Source organism: Vulpes vulpes, chromosome 13, assembly GCF_048418805.1.
Source record: "Vulpes vulpes isolate BD-2025 chromosome 13, VulVul3, whole genome shotgun sequence".
NCBI lineage: Eukaryota > Metazoa > Chordata > Mammalia > Carnivora > Canidae > Vulpes > Vulpes vulpes.
This window is the reverse complement of record NC_132792.1, coordinates 33740485-33753711: the sequence shown is the minus strand read 5'-3', so window position 1 is coordinate 33753711 and position 13227 is coordinate 33740485. Positions and strand designations below refer to the sequence as shown.

At 37.6% G+C, this 13227-nt stretch overlaps 1 protein-coding gene across 22 annotated transcripts in view; it reads right to left on the bottom strand.

The window, feature by feature from the left end:
• Positions 1-13227, bottom strand: part of NCALD (neurocalcin delta) — a 377474-nt gene that overhangs the window by 67971 nt on the left and 296276 nt on the right. The gene's annotated exons all lie outside the window — the stretch shown is intronic.

Genomic DNA, 13227 nt, shown 5'->3' with positions numbered 1-13227 from the left:
ATGAAGAAGAATAATCAGTAATAGGGATGGATATCAGAAAAGGTTGCCATCTGTAGACAGAAATGTTAAAATTTCTGGAAAATAGTGAACTGGCATGGTTGGATTGAGTCAATAAAAACCATCACAGAGATTATGTTTCAGAGAGAGGTGATAGAGAGGTGAGAGCTGTTCTTCCCAACAACAGAACCCCAGAGAATTCAGGTCTGGAGTGTGGCTCCCTGTGGGGAGAAGGAGCAGAGAAGGTAATTAATAGAAAGGCTCTGCAGAATGCGTTTTTCCCTATCTTTTCCCACTCTACTCCAAACTCTGCACAAAAGGCAGTACACTATGCAGTTCACCCCTCAAAATATAGTCTTCCTGACTTGGGCAGTATGGGCAGTCATAGCTTGCCTACCTGCTTCTTATTCTCAAATGTTCCTACCATAAACCTGTCTGCCCTGCTCTGCCCTGCCCTGTATGAGAAGCATGGTAGAAAAACATTCCTGTATAACTGCCAAGGAAATCCCACCAGGTACCTCTACTAGTCAACCCAGGACTTCATTTATAAATATGATTGGGCCATAAAGGCAACAGTTATGCAAGAAAAGCCAAGAGCATAAAAGAGAAGGATCCAGAAGAACAATAGAACAACTGATGCCAAAAGAAATAGAGTTGAAACAGGACATAGAATATAACTTTTTTTTTTTTTTAAAGTGTTATTACTGTTTTCAGAGAAATTTGGGAGACTGTTGTATCCATAAACAAGAGTATGATATTTTGACAAAGGAGCCATAAAAAAACATTTTTCAAAAAAATTAAAGATTTTTAAAAGATCCTGAGTAGAAAGGCTGAATTTACTGAGATGACATGACATAAAAATAAATTTGAGATCTGCGAGACAAATTTGAGGAAATTCTTGGAATGCACATAAAAGAAAAAAGAGAGAAGGGCACCTGGGTGGCTCAGTCAGCTAAGCGCCTGTCCTGGCTCAGGTCATGATCTCAGGATCCTGGGATGAGCCTTGAGTAAGGCTTCCTGCTCAGTGGGGAATCTGCTTCTTCTTCTCCATCTGCCGCTTCCCCCTGACTTGTGCTATCTCTCTCTCTCTCAAATAAGTAAATAAGATCTTAAAAAAAAAAGAGAGAGAGAGAGAAAATTTAAGAACATAGAGGAGAGAGATCTAAGATCCAAGAGCTCAAGTGTCTTCTAATATCTTTCCAACAATAAAAGCTTTTGGAGGAGAAAATACAGATGACAGAGAAGATGAATATTTCAAAGAAGTAACAGGATATTTTCCTGAGCTGAATAAACCTTGAATCTTCAGATTAATACAGCTTGAAGTGGAAAAATGAAAAAATGACATACCTTGACACTTTCTGGTGAATTTTATGATTTCCAGATACAATGAGAAAATTCTGAAAACTCAGGGAGGGAATAAAAGAGCCACCTGTGAAGAGAATGGCAGCAGACTTTGCATCTGCTTTTCAGTTTGCTAGAACACATTAGAGCAAAGCCCATAAAATTGTGGAAAGTTATCTTGAATCTAGTTTTCCAATTATAAGGGCAAAATGAAATCTACAAGGAGTTAGCAGGTCTGCTGTTTTGAGGGACCAACTTAGAAATATATTCTAGAAAAATTGAAACTGAATCTAAGAAGTAGGTAGACCTGGAAATCATGGAAATAATCCAGTTCTGATGGAAAGATATACTAGTGAAATAGCCTATTTAGTCTGAATTAGGAAACAGGAGAATGAAGACTCTTCAACAAACAAATGGTTATCAAGACCTACTGGATACTTAAGAATCAAGAAGCAAACGTTGAAACACCACATATGTACTTAAGATTTAAGTTTCTTCAGGTCAACCAGAGAAGAGAAAGAAAATAAGAAATGCTAGGAAGATAAATATTCATAAAAGGTTGGAGCACCTGGGTGGCTTAGTGATTGAGCATCTGTCTTTGGCTCAGGTCGTGATCCCGGGGTCCTGGGATGGAGTCCCACATTGGGCTCCCTATGGGGAGCCTGCTTCTCCCTTTGCCTATGTCTCTGTCCCTCTCTCTGTCTCTCATGAATAAATAAATACAAATCTTTTTTAAAAAAATAACCATAAAAGGCAGTCAAGTCTCAATATGAAGCAAATCAAAATGTAGTTTGAATTTAATAAATGGAGTATAAAAAACACTGGTGTCTGAAGCACATAAAGTTAAGCCTCTGTGATCAAGGGAGAGGGTCAATAAATACAGTGAATTCCTCTAAAATCTCTGTGAGTTCTAGTTCACTGGGTAAAATAACTGCTTCCCCATTGTATGATTTATTTTCCCCTTTGAAAGAGGTTTGTAACTTCATGGATGATGTTTCTTATAGATTATGCTTTTTATCTAGTTTTTTTTTTTTTTTCAGGAGAATATCCCTAAGGGTGAAATTAAGTTTTGAACTCTGGTTAAAAACATTTTATTTCCCCAAAGGTATTTTTGTTTGATTATCTATGGTTTTTTCAGATCTTCATGAGATGGTTAACTAAGTTTTAACTAACTGAAAATATAAACCTATATACCCATTAAGAAACAATTAGTTTTTAAGAAATGTTGATTCCACAATCTCTTTCTGTTTGATTGATTTAAAATTTTTAATTTTAAATTTTTAATTCAATTTCATTAGAATCCAATAATTCCTGCTTTAAAGAAATCATCTGAAGTTCAAATCCTCAAGTTTATTTCAGAGTTCTTTTTCTGAATTATAATGCTTTTTAACTTGAAAATATTAATTGTGGCTACTTTAGGCAGTAGAATATTGAGAGGATTTCTTTCTTTATGTTCTTTTATATTGTCCAAATGTTTTATCATAAACATGTATTATTCTATACTTAAGTTACTTAAAATGAGCATTAGTAGAAGGCTAATATAAGACTATTTGAGTAGATCACTGGGACCAGAAAGTCTCAGGTTAAATGATTTTATTATTGATAATCAAAGTGGTGAGCCGAATAATTATGCAAAAATGGTACTGAATAGGATTTAAATAGGTGGTTTGGAAAAGAGGTTTCAATCCATCGTCTCCACTGTATAACTGAAACCTCTACATCATGGAACTCTGCATAAACTTTGCCCACTTGTAAACCTAAGAATCGTCCAGTTATTTGGGGACTTTTAACAGAGATTTTACTAATTGAAGAGTGTATACAAGGGAAAGAAAAATTATAGGTTTATTTCAAACTTCCTTAAAATGTACCTCTTAAAGAAAGTTAAATGGTCATTAGCAAGGCCTGGGATGTGGGGAGGTGGGGAGTTAGTGTATAATGGGTACAGAACTTCAATTTGGGAAGATGAAAATTGCTGGAGAGGTATGGTGTTCATGGTTGCACAACATGAATGTGTTTAATGTCACTGAATTATACAGTTAAAACTGTTGAAATTTTTAGGTTCATTTTTGTTATGTGTATTTTACCACAATAAAAAATTCCCTGTTTCTTAAACCCAGACATGATTTAATGTGATTTCAGTGAGACCTTTCCTTTTTTTTTTAACAGTATATTTTTATAGATTAGTATATTTTTGTCAACCTGTAACACAACTAAGTTTTGTACCTTTTACAAGACCCTTTGTGATTTTAACAAAGTAATCCTCCTGGGAGGGATGCTGACAGAGCAGTAAGCCATCTCGGTCAGTCTTGGTATTAACTGTGAGGCTGTTTTGAGGGCCAGAGGAAGAAGTCAACTCTTTTCTGAAGAACAATGGATTGGGCTTTTAAAGTTGGAAGTTGGCTAACATTTTTGGAGATGAATATAGAAGATTTTTGAAAAATTTTTATTTATTTATTCCTGAGAGACACAGAGTGAGAGGCAGAGACACAGGCAGAGGGAAAAGTAGGCTCCCTGTGGGAAGCCAGATGTGGGACTTGATCCCAAGACCCCAGGATCTGAGCCAAAGGCAGATGCTCAACCATTGAGCCACTCAGGTACCCAAATTTAGCAGATTTTAATGATAGTTATTTTACAAAATGAAATTTGGACCAGAGGTTGCCTCTTTCTTAAATAGCTTCTATTTTGTGTAAACAACTTCTGGATATGCCAGAAAATAATTTCATGAAAACTATAACTTGCAGTTAAACTTCTGCTCAGTTTCCCTATAAAGAAAATCCTCAAGAGAGTGAATGGTTTGAGTTAACTGCCCCCAGCAATTGGCCTTGGAAGAGAGTTCAGGGATCACCAAATGTTCCGTGGCCATTCACTACTGAATAGCCAGGAGGTAGCAAGAAGCATTAATGTGTGCAATGGGCTCAGTAAACAGAATTGACTTCCAAACGTGCACAGTCGCTAGCAGCAGTGGCGAGTCATGTTGTGTAAACGTAAAGCATAGACTTTACTCTCTGTCGGAGGTGGAGATAATCTACTCTCTGTCCTCAACTGGTTTAAAATCTGTATTTAAAAATAAATAAAATAAAATAAAATAAAATCTGTATTTGATTGGAGACTTAACAACTATATCACAGATTCAATTCCTGGCAGGCACTGGACCTTAGGGACAGTACTAACCTACAGGGGGCAGAGGCAAAGTTATAACCAATATCAATATGTGAATTCACATTTCACTAGAAGGATTAACAAATGATGTTTTTGTTACTCTTTTATTGTGTGTGTATAAATATATATATTATACAAATATATACATATATAATACATACTAATATACATACACTAAAAAATATATATTCTACACACATCTGTATGTATAATTTACAATATTTTTCTTGAGATTGTGATACTCTGATTAAGAACATTCTGATAGTGGAGCACCTGGCTGGCTCAGTCGGTAGAGCATGGGACTCTTGATCTCAGGGAGTTTGAGCCCCACGTTGCATAAAGCCTACTTAAAAAAACCAAAAACAAGAAACCATTCTGATAGTTGCTAAACACATACACTGATGGCCAATTTTCAAAGATTAGATATAATGAAATGTACTGGGCAGCCCGGGTGGCTCAGCGGTTTAGCGCCGCCTTCCGCCCAGGGTGTGATTCTGGAGATCCAGGATCCAGTCCCACATTGGGCTCCCTGCGTGGAGCCTGCTTCTCCCTCTGCCTGTGTCTCTGCCTCTCTCTCTCTCTCTCTCTCTGTGTCTCTCAGGTTAAATAAATAAAATCTTAAAAAAAAAAAAAAAAGAAATGTACTTACAACTAAAACATCACTGACTATAATTTAGTCTTTCATTGATGACTCATTAAAGGCATCAGAATAATGGTGATAATGGTGCAATATCCTAGGGGTTTCATTATGAATATCAATGATCACTATAGTATAATTCTATGGAAAATGTTAGGAAGGCTTCAATTTTTCGGCTGGCTTGGGTTTTATGTATAATATGACTTTGCTAAAAACAGATTATAGTCTTAAAACTATGAAGTTACATAGCTCTCCCTACAGATATAGCCTGGCTAAAGTTAAAAGGGCCACTCTCGCAGCATTGAGGGTAAAAGATAACTCACATTTTTTTAGTTTAAAAAGTTACAACTTTTCTTTTTCTTTTTTTTTAAGGAATCCAACTTGGTTTCCTTTTTTTTTTTTTAATTTTATTTATTTATGATAGTCACAGAGAGAGAGAGAGAGGCAGAGACATAGGCAGAGAGAAGCAGGCTCCCTGCACTGGGAGCCCGATGTGGGATTCGATCCCGGGTCTCCAGAATCGCTCCCTGGGCCAAAGGCAGGCGCCAAACTGCTGCGCTACCCAGGGATCCCCCAGTTACAACTTTTCTATGAGAAAAAGGAAGCACTTAACACATATTTGGGATTTTAAAATAAGCTGTATGAAGCAAAAGTAAACAGGGTTATTAAAATAGTATAACTCTATTTGACACGTACATCACTTACCTCTTCCCAAACTTTCACTTAGCTTCCTGTTATCTATCTGATCAAATCCAGCTTACCTTAAATTAATAAATTCTAGATCCCCACAGACCCACCTTAGGTATTACATGGTTGTTTTTTTTTCCTTTTCCCAAATGTTTTCTCAATCCCAGATGGGTGTCAATTCCTATTACCCATGCTGTTTGTTACTCATGGATGATCCTTTCACTTCTGTGGTCATGCCAAATATTCTCCATCCTTTAAGATTCAGTTCAAAGCTTAATTCCTTCCTAAAGGAAGATGCCTCTCAATATCCTTCTAGGGTTAATCTATTCATTAGTCACTTACCAAAGATTTAATGAGTAGATACAATGTGCTGAGCACTACCTGGGGCATTATGAGAGGTTGTAACCAAGACACAGCTTCTTCAATTTCAGATGCATATGCTGTCCAGCCTCCCCAGTTGGACTATAACCTTTTCAAAAACTAGCTGGTCCTGTATTATGCTTGATGTATCCTACTTAGCTAGAACATCTTGAACAAAGTGGGACATGTGTTGATTATTGAAACAGTTGGATCATTGGACCACATCTGCCTGGTATCAATGGTAAGCAAATGAGAGACAACTAGAGGCACCTTACCAGTCCTTGGACACAGAAAATCTTTCCATAGGTGGAGAACAACAGGGCCACTATATAGAATTTATTAATTCTGTATTGAATGAATACATGAATGAGTGAAAAAACCAATTAACCTTCTAAAAGGAAGGTGAGAAAACCATCAGGATAGGGTGACATTTAAGTAAGCGAGAAGAAAAAAACAGGTATTGGTTTCTCTGCAGCAGAAGAGAGCAGTGTCTCTCTTTTTTTAAAAGATTTTTTTATTCTTTATGAGAGACACACAGGGAGAGGCAGAGATGCAGGCAGAAGGAGAAGCAGGCTCCCTGCAAGGAGCCCGATGAGGAACTTGATCCCAGATCCTGGGATCACACCCTGAGCCGAAGGCAGATGCTCAACTGCTGAGCCACCCAGGCATCCCAGCAGTGTCTCTTTGAGTGAGGATGTAAGGGCTACATTTCTCAGTACTCCAAGTGCTAGGTTTGACCAACACATGGAGCCACAAGCCAATGGGACAGTTGCCATTTTGGCAGCTTTGTAAGAAGACTTTGCTGAATGAGCTAAATCTTACCTGGCCAAGAGGAATTCCCTAACTTTACTGTAAACCATTAGAGCAGAAAAATAGGCTTAGAGGCATTGGAAATGAGCCAAAAGAGAGTGTCAAGAAGACAGCAGGGTCTAACAATAGAAAACTAGGCAGTAGATTAGACAGAGTAGGTGTGAGCAAGGGAGACAAAAGCAGATAAGAAGGACTAAGGACCAAGGGAAAAATGGCATCAGTACTGCTGTCCACACAGACTGTCAGAAAGGGTCTCAGGCAGCAGAAGCAATGAGGGAGATTTTTCTAAGGCATACAGTCAAGTTCTGTTCTTCTGGAACCAGCGAAAGCATTAATATGTAGGACACTGTTCTGAATTTACAGTCAAGGTGTGTACTTAATGCTCATTTGTAATTTGGTAACTCAAATACATTTTCCTCTAGAAATTCTTTTAATTAGGTTAGGTACTTATCCCAAATCATAAAAACCTACTTAAGTTCTATGTACCTGAAGTTTAGTCCCTTATACAGGTATTTTAGTCACATCTAATTACCCTTAATGTTCCAGTTACTCTGGCTGCTTAAGAGATAATACCAAAATTTGTGGACTTAAAACAACAATAATTTTTATTTTGTTCATGAATCTGCAATTTAGGGTTCAGCAGGGATAGCTCATCTCTGGTCCACTTGGTATCAGGAGGAATAGGGGGAATAGGGGGACCTAAGAGCCAGGGTCTGGATTCCTATGAAAGCTTGCCCACTCATAGATCTGGTGGTGGTTGGTGCTGGCTATTCATTAGGGTCTAAGCTGGAGGTGTTGGCTGAAACACACATGGCCTCTCCGTATTGGTCTGGGCTCCCTTACGACATGGCAGCTGATTTCCAAGAGCAAATGTTATGTGTGAGAGATACAAAGAATACCTCAGAGACAAAGAAATTGCATCTTTTGATGATCCAACCTTGGAAGTCACCTACCATTATTTCCACTGTGCTCTACCAGTTAGACCAATCATAAGCCCATGTAGGTTCAAGGAGAGGCCAACAGATTCCAGCTCTTTATGTTGAGTGCCAAGATTCTAGAAGAGTACGTGGAAGTAGATATAATTATATGGCCAATTTTGGAGAGTACAATCTGCTATCACATGTTACCTATAGGGAAAATAAAATATATTCCAGCTTGAAAGGCAATATAGCACAGTGAATAAAGAGCCAGGACTCTAGGGCCAGATACCTAGAACTCTGTTATATATTCTTGTGTAACACTGGGCAGTTTGTTGAAGCTCTCTGTGTCTCAGTTTCCTCAATTATATAATTGGGATGCTGTGAAGAAAAACTATTTTGAAAAGAGCTTAGAAGTCTATCTAGCTCCCTATATGTTAGCTACTATCATAATACCAGGGAGACACCCACCCCACCTCGGGCAGTGGTACTTCATGGTTTCTGGGGAAATGGTGGTAGTGGCAGCACTACCAGAGGTAGAAAATAATGATGACAGTTCACATTATTGAATACCTAATACCTGTCACTTACTAAGCCAATTAAGTTGACTTAAAAACCAATAAGGTAGGCACTAATATTATCCAGGTGACTGGAAAACTGTGACTTTGATAACTTGCCCAAAGTAACATCTGCAAGTGATAGATGTAGGATTTTCCCCAGATTATTTTAACTAAATAGAAGACTGAATTCTTGGATAACTGTGTGGAATAAACTGTTTCTCCTAGGGGTACCTGGATGGCTCATTTAGTTAAGCATCCGATTCTTGATTTTGGCTCAGGTCCTAACCTCGAGGTTGTGAGATGGAGCTCCAGACCTGGCTCCATGCTCAGTGGGGAGTCTGCTTGAGATTCTCTCCCTCTCCCTCTGCCCCTCCCCCACTCATGTTTTCTCTCTGTCTCTCCCAAGTAAATAAATCTTAAAAAAAAAAAAAAAAAAAAAAAACCTTTCTCCTAAATCTGATTTGCAGGTGAATGAAAAATGAATGGCATTATGCCATTGGGATTGTTTATTATAGCAGTAAGCTTTTCTTGACTGGATTAGTACAGGGAAGATAAGATAGAGTTGACCCTTGAAGAACCTGGGTTTGAACTGTGTAGGGGTCCAGTTATACATGTATTTTTTTTTTAAGACTTATTTATTTATTCGTGAGAGGGAGAGAGGCAGAGACATAGGCAGAGGGAGAAGCAGGCTCCCTGCAGGGAGCCTGATGTGGGACTCAATCCCCAGTCCTGGATCACACCCTGAGCCAAAGGCAGATGCTCACCATTGAGCCACCCAGGCATCCCATACACATGTATCTTTTTTTCTAATAAATACAGTATAGTACTGTAACCATTTTCCTTATGATTTTCTTTTCTCTAGGTTACTTTATTATAAAAATACACTAAAAAATACATATGCTAATTGTTTATACTATTGGTGAGACTTCTGGTCAATTTAGGGTATTAGCAGTTAAGTTTTGGGGGAGTCAAAAGTTATATTTGGATTTTTGACTTCAGGGGAGGTTGGCACCCCTAGCCCCCATGTTGTTCAAGGGTCACAGCATTTGGGCACCACTAACTTAAGGATTCCTTTCTTAAAATGGCTCTTGTTATTTGCATAATACAGCATATTTGCCTAAAAGATAATCATTCTTTAGGTCAGTTAGTACCAGTCTCATTTTCTTCTGAATTAGAAGACAGATAGCCTTTGGCCCACTGAGAATAGGGCTGGGAATATTGATCTGGAATACTGAACACTGATATGAACAGATTGCTTACAAATTAGGTTGGCTGTTCACCAGCTGAAGAATGCCTCTTCTAAGGTTTAACTCAGGTGTAAAATCTAATGGCTTCCAGTTGTTTGCTTGTCTCTTTTGTTTTGATGTTTGTTTGCTTGTTTGTTTTTAAAGATAATTCTCTGCTTTGACTACACTGGTCAGCATGGCCATTAGGAAGAAAGTTTGTCTGTTGATATATATAGGTTCCCTAAAAGTGGACTATAAGTTCCACGATGTTAGGGACCTTGCCTGTCTTCTTCACCATAGTATCCCGGTGTCTAAGATAATGCCTGGCACACAGTAGGTATGCAAAACCTGTTGAATGTATGAAAGACTGAATGTTTGAATAAAAGCTCAAGGAAACAAAAATGAGAAGTCCATAAAGTAATCTGAGTTCTTTATGCCAGTGGCATACATCACTCAAAGACTGTGTGAGGGAGGGGCCCAAAGTGCTTCCTATAATACTGTGGATGCAGTACCAATTAATAAATGCTTGGGGATCCCTGGGTGGCGCAGCGGTTTGGCGCCTGCCTTTGGCCCAGGGCGCAATCCTGGAGACCCGGGATCGAATCCCACATCAGGCTCCCGGTGCATGGAGCCTGCTTCTCCCTCTGCCTGTGTCTCTGCCTCTCTCTCTCTCTCTGTGACTATCATAAATAAATAAATAAATAAAATAAAATAAATGCTTGCCTCCTGTGGCACCTAATGCCTGGGAAGGAGGAGGATGGGATAACTTTTGTAGGATGCTATTTTTCATCTCTGAGGATGGTGTAAATATGGTCACAAAATTGGTTGTGGTTTTAGTTGTATGAATCACATGAAAGTCTGTGGGAGTGAGCTGAGCAGATAGCCAAAGAATATAACACTTCTCAACATTTGCCTCTGATGGATAGGGTTTAAATTCATAAAAGTAAAGAAAATCTAGAATCATCCTTTAAAAGATTCATCCCTGCATAAAAGCAATATGCAGCCTTTGGTTTTCCTGCAGTCACTGAAACAGAATTCAGAAAATATGAACGATCCTTATATTAGGACAAGCAGCAGCTGAATATCATTCCAATTAGAGATTACTTTCCTGCAAATCAAATATAGAACTTTAATATTCACTAAGTATGTTTTACATGAGTGTAAACTAGATTTTAAAGAGATGCTGTGTCTCTAATTAAAGACATTTATAGAAATATGTCCCAAAAAACTAAGGTTCACCGAAGAGATAAAAAGAACAGGCCGTCTTTAGTTTGAAGAACATGGCTCCAGTGAATTTAAATATTTATCATATAATTTTTATATCAAAGTCTTAATGAGCACTAACTTTTATGGCATCACTTCTGGAGACAATAAAAAATACTATATTTTGGAATGCTATTTCTAGTTGGATTTCCATCATGGGGCACCATTCAAATAACAGTTGATTTCATGAAGAGTAATGGCACATTCCTTTCTGAACTTAAAATTTCAAACACCTGCCATCAAAGAAGCAAACAATACAGCTGGAAGTCAGAGATTTTAGACTTTTTCTAAGTTTCTTTGTTAAGTTGCCTCAGAGACTCAAAGACCCCCAAGAGGTGTTCCTTTCTTGTCCAATGAATAAAAAATGTTTGAGAAAAATCATCTTTCATAATTTCCCAAGAACACATGAAGGCAAATTGCTAAGCTTCCATTTCAAATGTTAGGGATTTGGATTGAGTTTAGACAACAGCTTGTACAAAATGTCACAGCTCCAATTCCCTGACGCTGAGATGGGAGATGCTGATGTAATAGAAAGAGTGGCTTTGGACAATCTAAAGGCAGAGCTGGAAAGGTAATGATACATGACATCAGCCAACCAACTGCAAAGCTACCTAGTTGGTCGGAGAAGAAAATCAGGCAATATTTTCTGCAAATTCAAAGTGACGTGAGAATGAGACAATTGCTTATATAGTCATGCTAAACCATAATATTAATACCTCCTGTAATGTTCTTAAATATACAATAAGTAAAATACGATTCTGAGTTCAAATTACTTGGAAAGTGTCTCTAATTCGCATTTCATTTTGAATGTGATCCATCCTGGAGACTTCTGGTAGATAAACTAGCAGGTTCTATTCTGAGTACCCAACTTACAGATTCACACAAGTATGTGCTTTATGTTACACTAGAAAGTTACATAAGCTCTCTAATGACCTCACATAACATCCTGTGTTCTTCATCTGAGTACTACTAGCTTATTTTCCCTGAGTGAATAAAGGCTGTTCTGTAACTAGCTTTAGTCTTACTTCTGTGGTCCATGGTTTTAACTTGAATAACTTGCATTAACACTATGAGTCTTTCCTCTTCACTCCTATCTAATGAGGTAAGAGTTTCCCAATCCATGTAACATAAGAATGCCTATGGATTGGAAAATAAACAAAAGTTCTAGTTTGGTAGCTGTCTGGATATATGATCCCTTTTCACACAGAAATTTGAGAATACTGTGAAATTCACACATTTACAGAATAAAATCAGATGTGTAACTGAATGTGGAAATGGTGGTGTGTGTTTTGTCTGATGCAGTTCTGAGACCTTTTGGCATCACTTGCTCACATATCATTTAACTCAGGGGTGGATAGAATTCAAGAGGATCCAAGAACTCAGATGGGAAAAACATTACACTTTGAGTTTCATCAGTCTCAAACTGAAATTTAGCATTTCTTTTAATTAAAATGTAGGCTACAAACCACAGTACCTGTGATTTTGTCACCAAGAGAAATCATGGATATTCTCACATCACGTTATAGTCAGTATAGATATTCTGAAATATCTTTTACACTCATTACTACTTCAAAATTATGATAGCTATACCTGCTGCTAGCTTGTATTATTTAAGAATAAGTTAACATTTAAAAGCATCATTCTGAGAAGTCTATAGGCTTTCCAGGTTGCCAAAGAAGCCCATGACACCAAAAATGTTAAAAAAACAACAACAACAACAACAACAACAACCCGAAACTGTACACAAAGAACAACCAGATTTCAATGCAAATCATTCTTTGCTATCTTTTGAAGCTGAAACAAACTTGACCTTGAAATCAGCACAGTCTCACTGCTTTAAGTAGATGACTGTGATGAGAGTAATTTTTTTTTTTCATTTTGCCACAAGAAAAAACCTGTAGATTCCAGAGTATCTCTGAGGTCATGGCATAGGTTTCTCTCCTAGTGATAAACTTTATCATGACATTTTGCCATCAACAGACTTGTTCTCTTATATGCCACACTGCTGAAATCCAGTGTATTTTATAAGGGCATTGAAATAGTCATTTAAGAACTTTCATTTAAAACATCATAAAGGGAGATAAAAAGAAATCTTTGCTATCTAAACTATAATGACAATTACTTATTTTTCATAAAAGAAGCAAACATCAAAGTACTCCATCAAAGATAGTATTTTTAAATGACATGCTACTAGTTCTGTTCATGCTTATTTAAAATGTTAAAAATCAATTAACATATTTCTAGGGGGTGTTAAGAGTGTGGCCTCTGAG